At 40.3% G+C, this 14,554-nt stretch overlaps 1 protein-coding gene across 3 annotated transcripts in view; it reads left to right on the top strand.

Moving 5' to 3' along the window:
- LOC148083052 (NACHT, LRR and PYD domains-containing protein 3-like) overlaps positions 1-14,554 on the top strand; it is a 177,604-nt gene that overhangs the window by 85,466 nt on the left and 77,584 nt on the right. The gene's annotated exons all lie outside the window — the stretch shown is intronic.

Genomic DNA, 14,554 nt, shown 5'->3' with positions numbered 1-14,554 from the left:
GGTCAGACAGGTAGATGTGAGGTCAGACAGGTAGATGTGAGGTCAGACAGGTAGATGTGAGGTCAGACAGGTAGATGTGAGGTCAGACGGGTAGATGTGAGGTCAGACAGGTAGATGTGAGGTCAGACAGGTAGATATGAGGTCAGACAGGTAGATGTGAGGTCAGACAGGTAGATGTGAGGTCAGACAGGTAGACAGGTAGATGTGAGGTCAGACAGGCAGATGTGAGGTCAGACGGGTAGATATGAGGTCAGACAGGCAGATGTGAGGTCAGACAGGTAGATGTGAGGTCAGACAGGTAGACAGGTAGATGTGAGGTCAGACAGGCAGATGTGAGGTCAGACGGGTAGATGTGAGGTCAGACAGGTAGATGTGAGGTCAGACAGGTAGATATGAGGTCAGACAGGTAGATGTGAGGTCAGACAGGTAGACAGGTAGATGTGAGGTCAGACAGGCAGATGTGAGGTCAGACAGGTAGATGTGAGGTCAGACAGGCAGATGTGAGGTCAGACGGGTAGATGTGAGGTCAGACAGGTAGATGTGAGGTCAGACGGGTAGATGTGAGGTCAGACGGGTAGATGTGAGGACAGACGGGTAGATGTGAGGTCAGACAGGTAGATGTGAGGTCAGACGGGTAGATGTGAGGTCAGACGGGTAGATGTGAGGTCAGACGGGTAGATGTGAGGTCAGACGGGTAGATGTGAGGTCAGACGGGTAGATGTGAGGTCAGACAGGTAGATGTGAGGTCAGACAGGGTTAAATCAAACACCAGAGTTGATTAGAATCTATTTATTTATTGAACCTTTTGTGGAATCACCTCCTTTGATCGACAACCATCAGTTCTGACACACACACACACACACGCACACGCACACGCACACACACACACACACACACACACACACACACACACACACACACACACACACACACATCATCAGAACCATCACGAGGCTTCAGAGAAAGTTCTAGAAGTTCTTCTTCATCTGGACTCGTGGCTCCAGAGACAGTCCTCCAGGGTCTGTCGTCTGGTCCAGCCTCCAGTCCTGTCTCCCATGTTCACGCTCTCTCCAGGTCCTTGTACTTCTTGCGGAACACGGACACCTGGTCCTTGAAGAGCACCGGGTCCAGGCGCAGCTGCGAGTGCACCAGAGGCATGTAGCCAAACCAGCTGAAGGTGTTGATGCACTCCTGCCGCTGACTGAAGTGCTCGGGGTCGACCCAAGGAACCGTCCTGGTGCCCTGGTGAGCCAAGAGAAGGTGGTGAGACTAAGAGCATCGGCAGGATCTCAGGAAGAGGAGCGCCCACCTGTGGACCCGGGAGCTCCTTGGACTGCTTCCTCTGGGCCACTTTGATTGGCGGCAGGTGCGTCGCAGCAGAGACCAGGAAGTTCATGAGGATGTCCTCGCAGTTGCACGAGCGGTCCACCAGAGTTCTCAGGGACTGGGGCAGGTAATGAGTGAACAGGTAGTGGTAGTACCTGCGAACATATGTAGAGTTTGAAACATGTTACCACAGTCCTATGAAACTGCTGTTCTCAGAGCGAACACTAGAGGTCGCTTCAGACTCACAGACTTCTTGTCCATCACATCAGAAGTTCAACCTTTAACGTCTGAACATTTGTTTCTTTATTATTCAGTAAAACATAAAAACAATCGATACAAAACTACTTCCAAGCTTTTCAACTTAAAAATATATATTTTTATTATAGAAACGTTAGGATTAAAGAATTAATGTTTTACGATATTAAGGCTTAAACTCAAAAAGATGATTCAATAGAAGAAAACGCTTCAAATAAAGGAAAAATGTTTAAATTCATTTTTTCTTGAACTAAATGTTTTGTTTTGAAAAAACTTTTGATGATAGTGTTCTTTTTAATGTTAGTAAATCGTTTGTGTCATTCTTTTATTTTATTGGACAGACTTGTAGAAAATAGAAAATAGAAAAGCTTTATTCATCCAGAGGGAAACACACTTTCACAACAGCGCAGTTTAAAAAAATAAAGTGCAAGGAAAAAAATAAAAATAAAAGAGATAATACAAAATAAAATAAAAAAGATCTTAAAAATATACAATTATTTACAAAATTAGAAATTTAACACTATTAACAAAATACAATAGAATAAAATAAAATAAAAATAAAAACAAAAAAAGTAAAAAAATAAAATAAAACACACGAGAAGAAAAACACACTACGGATTAGCATCAGGATATTTAAAGTAAAGAGTTAAATATCCTGACACCAGTTGGGATGAAGGACCTTCTATAACGCTCCGTCCTACACTGGGGGGCCTGAGCCACTGAAGGAGCTGCTCCTCCACGGTCAGGTGCAGTGGGTGGAGAGTGTTGTCCCTGATGGAGGATAGTCTGGAGAGTGTCCTCCTCTCTCCCACCTCCTCCACCGAGTCCAGCGAGCGGCCCAGGACAGAGCCGGCCCTCGTGACCAGCCTGTTCAGTCTCTTCCTGTCCCGGTCCGTGCTGCCTGCTCCCCAGCAGACCACAGCGTAGTGGATAGCAGAGGCTACCACGGAGTCATAAAAGGTCCTCAAAAGTGGTCTGCACACTCCGAAGGACCTCAGTCTCCCCAGGAGGTGGAGGCGACTTCGGCCCTTCTTGTACACGGCGTTGATGTGTGTGGACCAGTTCAGTTTATTGTTGAGGTGAACACCCAGGTATTTGAAGCTGTCCACCAGCTCAATGTCCGAGCCCTGGATGCTCACCGGTTGATGTGGTGGGGACTTTTTCCTGAAGTCAATCACCATCTCCCTTGTCTTACCGGTGTTTAAGCAAAGGTAGTTGCTCTCACACCAGTCAACAAAGTCCTTGATGACTGACCTGTACTCCAGCTCGCCCCCCCTAAACACGCAGCCCACAATGGCCGAGTCGTCAGAAAACTTCTGGAGGTGACAGCTGCTGGAGTCATAGGTAAAGTCCGCCGTGTAGAGGGAAAAAAGGAAAGGTGACAGCACTGTCCCTTGAGGCACCCCGGTGCTGCAGATGGTCACCTCAGACCTGCAGTCCTGCAGCCTCACATACTGCGGCCTGTTGGTGAGGTAGTCCATCGTCCATGCTGCCAGCTGTGTCCCAACTCCTGCGTCCTCCATCTTCTTCCTTAGCAGCGCCGGCTGGATGGTGTTGAAAGCACTTGAGAAGTCAAAAAACATGACTCTCACAGTGCTACCGGCGGCTTCCAGATGAGTCAGTGCCCGGTGCTGCAGGTAGATGACGGCGTCATCCACCCCCATCTTTGGCCTGTAGGCGAACTGCAGCGGATCCAACGCAGAGCTCACCGTCGTGTGTAGCTCGCGGAGTACCAGCCTCTCCAAGGTCTTCATCAGATGGGAGGTCAGGGCGACTGGTCTGAAGTGGCTTGGTTCCTTCGCGTGCACCGCCTTGGGAACCGGAACCACACAGGAGGTCTTCCACTGGACCGGGACCTTCTCCAGTTTGAGGCTCAGGTTGAAGATGTGTGTGACCAACTCACAAAGTTGATCAGCACAGTCCCTGAGCAGTCTGGTGCTGAGTCCATCTGGTCCAGCAGCTTTCCTGATCTTCAGTCGCCTTAATTCTCTCCTCACCTGTTCAGATGTAACAGAGAGAGGTGGCTGTGGGGGGTTGGGCAGCTGAAGTAGGGCGTGTTGGGGGGGAGAAAGGTGGCTTGGAGGTGAGAACAGTTGGGGGGAGGGGGCTGAAGCAGGGGAAAAACAGCTTTGTGAAGAGTGGGGGGCAGAGATGGAGGGGGGAGGGGGGCCCTGATCAAACCGGTTGAAATACTGGTTAAGTTCAGTGGCCCATCTTTGGTCTCCCCCTGCTGTGGCTCTGGCTCCACTCTGGCCATGACCTGAGATGTTCTTCAGGCCTTTCCACACATCCCTTGTGTTGCCCTGCACCAGTTGCTCCTCCAGTTTCCTCTTGTATTCCTCCTTGGCCATCCTGATCGCCTTCTTGAGCTCTCGCTGGACCTCTTTAAGCTCCTCTCTGCTCCCTGAAGCAAACACCCTCTTCTTCTTGTTCAGCAGAACTTGAAGTTGAGGGGTCACCCATGGCTTGGTGTTGGCAAAGCACCGCACCTTGCGGGTCGGCGTGACGTTGCCCTCACAGAACTTTATGTAATCCGTGGAATGGTCATTGAAGGTGTCGATGTCATCACCATGAGAGAACACGCTCCAGTCTGTAGACTCAAAGCAGTCTCTCAGTTGTTAGGGGTTTTTGTGTTTCCATGAACCGACCCCTCTCCAGCCTCGTACGTGGTGATGGAATGAAGGACAGACACATGGATGAGTTTAAGAAAAATGCTTGTTTAGTGAATTATGCAAAAGTCAGAGACAAACTTACGTGAACACGGGCGCTAGCAAGCAGAGAGATCTATCGCAGACGTCTTCGAATGCCAGAACGCAAAGATCAGACAAAATGGTGGATCTTTATAGTAGAATATTCAGGTTAACGCCTCTAGTCAAATGTGAATGTAGGATTGGTCAGTAAGTGTAAACATTTGATTCTAAGATGGCCGGTCGCACGTGATCGTAGTGGAAATTTACCAAAAGTTGTTGTTTTCAAGAATCTGTTCCCAGCGACTTGTGTCCTTCAGAGTGAGTTCTCAAACAGGTGTCCAGACGTCCTGGAATCTGGGATTGTTTAATCTTTCTGTGTGTGCAAGACTTTGTGAACTCGGCCTTTGAGTTGTGAACCTGAGTTTAGTTTAAGTGAATGCAATGCAAGAATAGGATTATTTAATATGAATTAAATATGTGAGATTATCAGTTAATCAAGTGACTATTTGAAATGTGTGTTAAATCTAGGTGATTGATTACAGTAAAGTTGTCATTTCCTTACATTCTCCCTGATTGCATCATGAACTAATGATGCAATAAAACAAAGACAAGTCTGATTTCAAAATAATGATCGCGAATCTGATTATAAACTAAACATGCCAAACTATCATCCGTATAGTGCCACACAAAGATTACATATGGTGAGAAAGCAACAGAGGAAACACAGATTCATTTAATGGAAACAATTATACATTATGAGCATTTCTCTCAAATCACAAAAAAAAAGAAAAAATCCAAAAAAAAAAATTAATAATAATAATAATTCCAAATTATGCTATGAATTAAAACTGAAGTAATAGAATGCCAAATCATCAAAAAACATATTCACAATAACTAACTCAAATCTAATAAGTCTATTTTGAAGTAGAGATTTTGATAAAATATATATTGATATGGAGCCAGTATCCACTGCTTTGAAAAACCTCTTTAACGAGGTAAAAAGAAAGCAGCAGCCCCGTTTTCGGCGACTTGGATGTGGGCTCTTCGTGTTTGTGTTGTTGACGTTCTCCACCGTCAACAGAGCATCATTGAGCTCGTCCTGCAACATAGGAAAGACATGAACAGCATCGCATTCTTTGGACAAATGAGAAACAATACATCTTTAAATCATGCTTTTTATTTATAATTGACTCATACTACTTCATGCAGACAAAATGAACCCCTTCCTATTTACTACCCAAGTTAGAGAGATAGTAAAACACAGTCGTACCTTATTCTCGAGCTGTTTTCTACACCAAAAATTTAAACTAATTGAATGCAATCTGGACAGAGCTCCCTCCAGCAGTGTTGATCGACAGAACCGTGCAACAAGAATCACCAAACATGTAACAAACCTATTATCCAGCTAAGTATCTATCTAAGTCCTCCCCCTGAGGGACAAATAGAACAACCTAATTTATTTGTATTTAAAAAATGTTTTCTTGAATAACTTTATATCCAAATCTATTGTCAAATCATTTAATTAATCATAATACTCTTTGTATTAACTCTCTTAAATTAGATTAATTAATTATTAATTTAATTAAATTAAAATATATGACATTATTAGCTAAAAAAAAATATTCTAAGCTTTGTTTAATCTGTATTATTCCTCTTAGATTTGGTTTGAAAGTCTATTGCTAAAGTAAATGGATAATATCAAATATAAAAAAGTGACTGTCAAAAGTGACCATTTCTGCATCCGTTTATTTATTCAATTTTGTTTTTTCTATATTAGCATTTCTATTGTTGGATTTCCGGACCTAAGTTTAACCAATTAATAAAAGACTAACTAAGACTTAATTTATGAATAATTTAAAAATTTAAAAATTAAAAATTAAAAATTAAAAATAAAAAAAATAAAAATCTACTCTATAAAACATTTTTTCCGATTATAATGATTCATTCTTTTCTTTTCTTTTCTTCTACTTTGTTAGATATAGAACTCCACTAAAATTTGTAACCTTATTTTTAATTATTTACCAATTCAATTTAATTTAATTTTAAGTGTCTTATCGTTACAACCAATTTATTATCTTTATTTTAAAGTTCCCCAAAGAATGTTAAACTCTAGTATTTCAAATTGGTATTTATTTTAGGTTTACTCAGGTTCATTTTGTCATGTGGATGAAGACTAGTAATTTTCAATGCTTATGTAATTCAATTCCTTCAATAAATTACACTTGCTAGTCCATATTTTAATTTAGAACTCAACTTGTTTATTTTCCATCAATCTCTTGCTCTAGTTCTTATTTTTTGATCAACTTAGATTAAAGGTAGATTTACCCTTAACAGTTAATTAAAGTTAATTTAAAGATTGATATGATTCTGTAGTTTCTAAATAGATTATTTACTATTTTCTTTCCTGAAGGCATCATTTATTAATTTATTCTTACATTTTCCAGAGTCAATTTCTTTTCCCTGCTTTATATTTTTTGTTAAAGTTTATAGTTGCCATAGAATGTTAGAAGCAGCTTTAGAAACACATTTCCATTTCTTATTGAACTTTTTCAATTTATCAATTTCAGTTTTTAATTCCAAGTTTCACTTTTCATATTGTCTATTGTATTATTGGCTGCTATTGATGTAGATAAAATATTTTATTTTAATTTATTAAAAAATTATATATATAAATTCTGAAAATATGTTTTAATCATAACAATATGTTTTCTGTTATTTGAAATTCCCTCCAATGTTTGGACAATTTCCAGCCCATCTGATTGTCCTTTTAAATATATATATACATATATATACCAATATGTTCCTTCTTTTAGCATTAAGTAAAGTCTTATTAGTTTTAGGGAAGTTGTATTTATCTCAAATCATGATTTCTTGTGTTTGGTAATTTAAACATCTTAACTATTTCACCACATGTCCAAAGAGTAGTTTCCTAAAACTACATTTGTTCATATATATATTTAAAAGTATGCTAGTCAAGTTTTTAGCTTTACTCATGTTGGCTCATGTTTCTTGTTCACCTTCTAACAAGGAGATCTTTTGATATATTTAAAAGTCTGCAGTGGACAGTGGCGTCTTATTTCTCCCTCACTGGAGCTTCTCAACACCACCTCTGACAGGATAAGAATGATCAGAAGTTATGAGAAGGTCAGTTATGCATCTATTCAGGTGGTGATGAGGATATTGTGTGTGTGTCATGAGTTGTGTATTCATAACTTTGATCTGTGGATGTCAGTTAAAGTTTGTCATGTGTTTTATTTGAATAAACCTTGAAGTTAGCAGAGAGTTCAAATGATCAGAATGTTTTGACTTCATGGAGAGAGAGAAACAGAGGCGGGTGTTCGAGAGAATTCTTTCACTCTCTCACACACACACACACACACACACACACACACACACACACACACACACACACACACAGGGAGCAGGTTGTAGCAGAGACACTTTTTATCTTATTCAATTTAAAATGTAAGTCATGTGTTTGTTTGTTTGTCTCTGAGATCAGTGTGTTATTTGTAATATCTATGTGAATGTCTGAGAGTGTTGTGTGAGTTCAAATCTGTTTATGAATGTTATAGTTAATTAGATCAGGTGTGAGTCAGACGTCTTTGATTATTTACCCACAACAGAAATACAGTATCTATTCTAGATTACTATTTTGCTTATCTTAACTAGTTTCTTTAATTAATATTCACTTCAATGAGATTTCCTCTTGGTCTATAGGTGTTTGGTTTATTCAACTAGAGAGAAGAATATCATATTAATATTTCTCAGTGTTTCTTTTAATTTATCTCTTAATCTATTTTTTTTCTTTGACCTTTCCTCCTACAGTATTTTAGTCTCTATTTTTTCCATTTTCACTATTTTAAGTCTAATTACCAAAGAACAATAACATAAATTTCACTCGCATCAATATGGAGTGGCTTAGTATAGTATAGTCTAGTCTCTATAGTATATTCTTTATTGTCTATTCTCTATAGTCTAGTTTCTGGAGGTGACAAGTGAGCAGCTCTAGACAGAGTCACTTTTAATTAGTTTAAATAAAATTCTGCATCAGTCGACCGCACACGTTTTCATTTTGTTTTCTTATGGCTGCTTTCATCATAGCTCTGAGTGGAGCAATCAGAGTATGTTATTCTGGGATTAATTTTTTACTGTTATATCTTAAGATATCATGTCTCTCACAGGCTAGATTTGTATGCTTTTTTCGTCAAATCGCAAACAACTTTGCATTTCTTAATCATGTGTCTCAGGGCCCTGTTATAATATCTATATATAATATATAGAACCTAGCTTCTCCAGCAGCAACCACAGCAAGAGCAACACGAGGGACAGAAGTGTTAGAGAGCATAGAGAACCTTGTTCGTTTGTTAGTTCTGCAGCCTCACCATCAGGACACACAAAAATGTCACCGCAGACAAGAGTCAAGTTCATGTTTGCGACCAGATCGTGCCATTTGTCTTCATAATCACGTTCATCATCATCCCAGACATAGTTCTTAGTGCTGTGTGGGGGGTCCAAAGGTGGATCATAGGAATGAAGTCTCAAAAGTCTTTTCAAGATCAGAGAAACCATCAGATGTTCAATCATGTTGAACCAGTACAGCTCCTCTCTCTCTGGAGCAGATGTTCATTCTTGGTGGAGAGTTGTTGAGGTTGAGTTCTTGTTTGTTCAGCTCAGGAAAATTGCTTCAATCGTAGGTGTCACCAATAGGGAACTGGACCAAAGTTCCTGGAGTAAAAGCCAAAGATGCGCCATTGTTGACCAAAATTCTTTGTTTGTTTCCATCTCCTCGTCCTCTTCTCCTGCCACACCCATGCACTCCAGCCAGTGGCCAATAGGGAGCTATGATAGGACCCTAGAACTATCATCAACTATCATCTATGATAGGACCCTAGAACTATCATCAACTATCATCTATGATAGGAGCCTAGAACTATCATCAACTATCATCTATGATAGGAGCCTAGAACTATCATCAACTATCATCTTCTCTATTTTTTAGAGAAGCTCTTTCAAGTCTTTAATTTGAATCTTAATTAGCTGTATCAAGCTAGCTCAAGAGCTCAATAAGAGCACTTTGTTTAACTATTTTATTTATTATGAATTCTCAGAAATCATTGATGTAAGATTTACCATTAAATTAAAAAACAGAGTTTAAAGTTTCTTATTTTCTTCCCTGTCAGGAGCTTTAACTTGTCACCTGTAGTAAAAGTTACTTTTGTCTTAAAAAAGAGGAGGTCAATAAATGAATAGAACAAATTAATAATTATATTAATAATATTAATAATAATGCTAAAAATAATAATAAGTAAAGAAGCGATTATCAAAAAAAAAATTAAATGAAAATATAAAAGATGAAGAATTTAAAAATCTAAATTAAGAACCAAAACTTCAATTAACTAATTAAAATCCATTATAAAATCCGAGATAATAATAAAAATAAAACAAATAGTAAACTAAGATATTAATAATAAAAATAAAAATAAAAAACTAAAATGGAATAATTTGAAAATAATAAATTCAATTAGATCTAATCAAATGTATACTAATTTATTACAATTATTCAAGTCAAAACAATTGTCAATTAACAACTTAGTATTAATTTATTTTTATTTATTTAACTTCCTAATTAGTTGCATATATATAGCACAATTGACAAAGAGGAATAAGAGTGACTGTCTAAAGACCAAATAAAACATCTAACTTAATATTCCCCCAATAATTAAAAAGATAAAAATCCAATCCCTAATTTACTAAAAATAATAAAATAGTACATTTATGACTAATTGTTAAAATAATAAAATGTATTTAAAGTAATAATTGAAAAACTAAGAAAACAGAATAAACTGCAATTGATTCAATTAATCAATAATTAAATAATTACACCAATTGAGTCAGAACAAAAGTCAATTAGGAAGTAAACAAAGAGCAAACCAGCAGGGGGCAGCATAGCAAATACAACACCAAAGATCAGAAATTGAGAGAAGAAGAGAAAACAGGAACTAGATATCAACAAACGTACACACGTGCAAGCAGTCAGTGACACACTTGTTTTAGATAAGCAGTATTAGCAACACAAAACAACCAAGTTACACTCAATGTGAACAATTGTGAGTTGATCGATTGATAATGTGAAATATGAAGAGAGGATGATCAAGATCATTAATACATACAACAGTGAGCCAACAATCAATGTCAATTGTGTTATTGTTATTGAACACAGCAGAAGAAGGAGAAAATTGAAATGTGAGTTGGTTTGTTTTTCTTCTTAAACCAATTATACCAGTAATTAACTGTATATATTCATATATACCTCAATTAAGTAATCAAACCCAATAGTGAATAGTATTCAAGATGACGTAAGAATGTGTGTTTAAAGAAGACATGAATACAATGGGAGGGTCGGTGAGGAAAAGAAGGAAGTCTTAAAAGTTCAACCTCCAAGCGAAACCACTCCCACCAACAAGGAAAAACTCTTTCGGAGCTCATTCGTACTTGCAGCAGCTAAAGAGACAAGTCTGCCAAGCAGCAGTTCTTATCAGCAAGAGATAGTGTCCAAAGACACACGAACCTGGACTCTCAGCTGAGTCACAGAAAGTCAGAGATCTCACACAAATGAATGATAATTTTTACAAGTACTGCAGCGAGAAAAAATTATTCAAAAGATACAAACATACAGACACAGACAATTTTAACAGAACAATATGTCATGACAATACGACGACAACAGTATTTTACCAAAACAGGCCAGAGAGACACACTATGCTACGTGGAACGAGACTCTTGACCAGCCTGTCGTGTCTAAAGTGTCGAAATCAGATTGGAGAGCCTCTCGATCCGTAATCAGTTTCAAAACACCCTGGATAGGAGACCCCTCAACTCATCCATTCTATTTCAACCCCCGTCGAACTAACTCTAAACTAATCATCAATGAGACTTTATCCATCACCGTGATTGTTCGGAAAAATTAACTAGCCCTAACTATACTGCCAAATACCTGTGGAGCCCCTCGACACAGAAACACAATGAGATCTAACTGGCCTACACACCGGCTGGCAGAGTCTTCAGACCAGGATATTGGGAGAGACCCGCTCAAATCCCACACATCCCCAAATTAATGATAGCTACTTGGCTTACTGAAAAAGTACGTCTACTATAATCACCCATTGGCCAAGCATCCTAACTAGTTTAAGAATCTGGAAAAACGTCAGATGCCCTGTAGAGGGAGCCAGCTACACTCCACCCCTACTCAGAATTCTCAAGGGTTACCAGGTCGTGTAACCGTCTCCTCTGCCTGTCAATTCAACTTAAATTCTAATCAACGTTTTTTTCCTTTTTTCAACGATGCTTCTTCTTCCCGGGACACGATAATGTCGTCTACACTTAATACAACAACAAACAACAACTGAACATGCAATACCTCAAAAAACGAGCATCAGATTATAAAAGCACTATTGAGAAATATAATCTAAATTTGTGACAGAACCAGAGACTTACGTTTATTCTTCCAGGCAACCAAAACTAATATAAAATATATATGTAATCTTTTCCTAACCAAATATAAACTTAATTTTAGATTATAGATTATAAAATCTATGTAGAAAATAAGATAAAATCTTTCTCACCTGATTCTTGAAGTAAGGTATAGTTGCCGGCCTGGTTGCCTGGAGAACAATCAGCTCAGAGTTCGTCTCGGAATCGAAAAGGCCTTCAAACCATCAGTCCACGCCAAGGGTCACGTGCACCAAGTTGTTAGGGGTTTTTGTGTTTCCATGAACCGACCCTCCCCAGCCTCGTACGTGGTGATGGAATGAAGGACAGACACATGGATGAGTTTAAGAAAAATGCTCATTTAGTGAATTATGCACATAAGTCAGAGACAAACTTACGTGAACACGGCGCTAGCAAGCAGAGAGATTTATCGCAGACGTCTTCGGATGCCAGAACGCAAAGATCAGACAAAATGGTGGATCTTTATAGTAGAATATTCAGGTTAACGCCTCTAGTCAAATGTTAATGTAGGATTGGTCAGTAAGTGTAAACATTTGATTCTAAGATGGCCGGTCGCACGTGATCGTAGTGGAAATTTACCAAAAGTTGTTGTTTTCAAGAATCTGTTCCCAGCGACTTGTGTCCTTCAGAGTGAATTCTCAAACAGGTGTCCAGACGTCCTGGAATCTGGGATTGTTTAATCTTTCTGTGTGTGCAAGGCTTTGTGACCTCGGCCTTTGAGTTGTGAACCTGAGTTTAGTTTAAGTGAATGCAATGCAAGAATAGGATTATTTAATATGAATTAAATATGTAAGATTATCAGTTAATCAAGTGACTATTTGAAATGTGTGTTAAATCTAGGTGATTGATTACAGTAAAGTTGTCATTTCCTTACACAGCCTCTCCTTGGCTTATTAATTCCACATCTTAACAGTTCTTTTCTGTGCAGGCTGTCTCCTCACCATGGGAGTGTATTCAGGTCGCAGACGTATCAGGTTGTGATCAGAGCGGCCGAGGGGGGGCAGGGCGGTGGAGGTGTAGGCACCTTTTACATTTGCATACAAAAGGTCCAGAGTCTTGTCCTCCCGGGTGTGGCACTTCACGTATTGTGTGAAGGTGGGAAGAATGGAGGAGAGTGAGGCATGGTTAAAATCCCCGTTAATGAGCAGGAGAGAGTTCGGGTGTTTGAGCTGCAGGTCCGACACTGAGGCGCTCAGCCTCTCGCTCGCTGCGGCTGCGTCCGCAGAGGGAGGAATGTAAACAGTGAACACAATCACATGTGAGAACTCCCTCGGGATGTAATACGGGCGGAAGCCCACCGCAACAAACTCTATGTCCTTAGTGCACACTTGTTCTTTAATGGAGACATGAGCGGGATCGCTCCATCTCTCATTAATAAACACCGCCACTCCTCCTCCTCTCCTCTTTCCATCCATGTCCCGGTCCGCACGCACCATCTTGAACCCCTCCAGGGAAACAACAGAGTCTGGGATCTTCTCCGTCAGCCAGGTCTCCGTGAAACATAGAAGGCTGCTCTCCCGGAAATCTCTCTGATGCCGGGTCAGCGCAGCGAGCTCGTCCGTTTTATTCACGATCGAACGTACATTTCCCATGATGATCGATGGAATAAAGGGACGGAACCTACGTTTCTTCTCTTGTTTCATCCGACCTGCTCTGCATCCGCGTCTTTTTCTCTTGATTTCCACGGGAATCGTCCATTCCGCGCTGAGAGAGAGAGCGGTGTTGCGCAACCCCAACAGCTGATCCCTTTTGTAAACAATAGACCCGCTGAGCGTGTCTGCCGACGGAGTTCCCAAAAGTGACGAAAATAGCAGAAAACCGTATGCAAAAGTTGTAAAAGTGGTCTCGTTTTGTGCACAACGGCAACAAGATCCGACCACTCTAAAGAAAAAATTAAAAAGACGCCAAAAAAATGGAAAAAGTGTAATAAAAAGTAAGAAGAAAGAGGGAGCTGTTGTAACCAGCTGCTGCTCGTGCGGCGCCATGTAGAGGCTCATGTTCTTCTGTTGAATTATCTGTGAAATCATGGTTTATTCTTGAGATTCTTCTCTTAATGATGACGTTTAAGTGTTTGAACAGTTTATAAAACGCTTGATGTGTCAGTCGTAGATCTTATTCCTGCCGTGATGAGCTTCATTCATGTCGCAGTATGACGTGATGATGGACTAGAGCTCAGATGATGGAACCCTGGATTCAGGAGATGTTCATGGTGAAGAGAGAACCACACGTTGAGCTGGAGCGACTTTACTTTCAGCCTGTTTTGAACTCTGTGGCTCTGATGGAGGTCCAGCTGACAGCAGCACATGCCGAGCGTCTGTAACGGAGACTATTGAGACTTGTCTGGACGAACAACAGCTCCACGTCGGCCTCAGATGGAAGAAGTTCTTCAGGTGGTCACCTGTGGTAGAAGGCAGCTCCAGTCAGCACGATGGAGTAGTCGTTGGTCCACTTGGACGTGTAGCCCCAGGCGTGTTTCAGGGGGTCCCAGAAGTGGCTCCTGGGCGGGTAACCCACGATCCTCTCGGGGAAGCTCCTCCACACCAGGAAGGCCAAGTTGACCTGAACGACAAGAGTCAATCCTGAAGCTCCTTCTTCTCGCCATCGTGTCCACAAACCTCACTGGTCAGCAGAACCGTGTCCTCGTCCAGGCTCAGCACAGCTTCCGTTTCTATGGCAACGTGAGGTAGAAACCGACTGGAGGCCTGCGACACAAACATGAGCCATCGGGGAAAGTCAGGACATGAGCGACACACCTGTCACAGAGAGGACGA

This window comes from Callionymus lyra, chromosome 3 (genome assembly GCF_982586985.1).
Source record: "Callionymus lyra chromosome 3, fCalLyr1.hap1.1, whole genome shotgun sequence".
NCBI classification, from domain to species: Eukaryota; Metazoa; Chordata; class Actinopteri; order Syngnathiformes; family Callionymidae; genus Callionymus; species Callionymus lyra.
The sequence above is the reverse complement of the archived record's forward strand: the minus strand, read 5'-3'. Positions and strand labels throughout refer to the sequence as shown.